At 40.8% G+C, this 2,204-nt stretch overlaps 1 non-coding gene across 1 annotated transcript; it reads left to right on the top strand.

Moving 5' to 3' along the window:
* Positions 1-369: 369 nt before the first annotated feature.
* TRNAK-UUU lies at positions 370-442 on the top strand. The gene has a single exon. It is a non-coding gene; the product is annotated as a tRNA-Lys (tRNA).
* The last annotated feature ends 1,762 nt before the right edge of the window (positions 443-2,204 follow it).

The raw sequence follows: 2,204 nt of genomic DNA, 5'->3' as shown, positions 1-2,204 counted from the left end.
CCTGGAGGGGGAGGGGGATCAATATCTCCCCCCCCCCCCCCCCCCCCCCCCGTTGGTGTCCCTCTATGTTGTTTGCTATATTTTGCCTGGCCTTGCATGTGCACACAGCATAGAAGCTGACAATAACCATGCTAATTGTCTGTTACATGTTGTGGGTTATTTGTATATTACAGATTGAATAAATAATATAGAAAAATGCATCAGATAAAATAATGCATATTGGGTATATTTTTTGTGTGGTGAAGAAGTCTTGAAGAACATTTCGCATATTATTAGGTAGAACATAACAGCAGCTAAATCCGAATATGGGGGAAATAAATAATTTTCTTAAGTAAATATAGAGAAAAGAAATAACCATATTCACAAGGAGCCCGGATAGCTCAGTCGGTAGAGCATCAGACTTTTAATCTGAGGGTCCAGGGTTCAAGTCCCTGTTCGGGCGACTGAATTTTTGTGCAGTAATTTTTATATAAATCTTTAAAGTTTTGTTGCAGTATCTATTGTTTAATTCTTACATTTTTTTTGTTTGTAATTAATGTAATTTGTAATTGTTTCAACTTTAGATCTATGAAAAAGCGCCAGTTACATTTGGGAGTTGTTGCACTACTGTCTACAGACAGCAGGTGGCCAATTATAGGAAGGTTGAAATCGTCAAGCAGAAAATGAAACAAGGAAAAAATTTCAGACGCCAAGGAAGCAACAGTAGGAAGTGAAACAAACGCAGTAAAAAAGGAGGACCATATCGAAATCCAGCAAAAACAGATATAAGAACAGCCAGGTAGAACAAGAATAGGTGCTAAACCAGTTACAGGATCAGAAAGAGCAGACAATAAGCATTGGAGGGGTGTGACCTGCTTAAATAAATCATTCTGTACTCCTATGGTGGGGGCTTTCTTTTTATTTGTCTTTATTATACATATCTGTAGGACTGATCAATTCATTCACAGGGTCCAGGAAGGATTAATAAGAGTTGAGGGTTGTGTTACTTCAAGGATGGATTTAAAATCTGAGCACCCATAGTTGACTAGGAGGGGGAGGGCAGAAGGGAGCATAGGTCCTCTCAGCTGCAAGCCTGCTACCAGTGCCTATTTCTGCTGTAGCTGTATACAGGGGCAGCACCAGATTTAGATAACTTTATTGGTATGACAATTTACATATGTTGCTAAAGTAACATATATCTAACAGTTAAGGCAGGTACCGACAATGAATATGCATGAAAAAAATTTGCATGGACTTCCTTCATTGTATGCAAATCTATCACATGCATATTCATTGTGGGTGTCCTGAAAACTTGACTGGCTGGTGTGACAATGAATATGCATGAAAAAATTTTGCATGGACTTCCTTCATTGTATGCAAATCTATCACATGCATATTCATTGTGGGTGTCCTGAAAACTTGACTGGCTGGTGTGTCCCAAGGACTGGATTGATAACCCTTCAATTAATGAAAGAAAAATGCTGAAGGCAAATAACTTACAACAGAGCTTCCCAAATTGTGGGTCATGATCTTGAAACCTATGTTTAGGGTCACAATCGGAGTGGGTGCTCCGTAAGACATCATTGTCTGGCCACCCAATGGTCGTCTGGCTACCTAATGGTCACAAGCTTTCTGCAGCCTCACATATTGGGGTCACAGTCACAGAAAAATTGGTGGGAGCTGATTTACAAAGTTACTAGTAATAGTAAAATAAAATCACAGTGTACAGAGAGGTAAATAACAAGAACAATTCCTGGACTCTGAGTCTGGTCCCTGTTATCCCTGGTCAGGTTACTTTTCCTGTCTGGTGACTAACACAGCTACCACACCTGTCTGGTGACAGAATGCAATATATTTTGCTGTTATAGTTGGTTTTTTTTTCTCCTCTTTCCCCAAAAAATATGCAGAATGTGTTTCCTGCTCAATCTCTTTTTCTGGGAAGTCTTTCATTTTCTTTGTTAGTGTAGAAATTAAATATATCAGGTTTGCAAAGGCCTCAGTGGAAGCCCCAGCCTTGCAGTGTTTCCATGGTAACAGGACACCAATGCAGAGGATGAGGTGAGGTTTCCAGAGATCCTGAAAGTGATGGTGGTGGCAGAGTTGGCCCAAGAGTCTCTGATGCTCTCTAGGTCATCTTTCAGCCATTCTCCCCCCAGGGGTAGCTCAAGGTCCTCCCCCCCCCTCCTTTGTGTGCAGTATCTTCCTTTCCCTATCCCTCTGTTACC

Source organism: Microcaecilia unicolor, chromosome 7 (genome assembly GCF_901765095.1).
Source record: "Microcaecilia unicolor chromosome 7, aMicUni1.1, whole genome shotgun sequence".
Lineage (NCBI taxonomy): Eukaryota > Metazoa > Chordata > Amphibia > Gymnophiona > Siphonopidae > Microcaecilia > Microcaecilia unicolor.
This window is presented reverse-complemented; position numbering and strand designations above follow the sequence as displayed.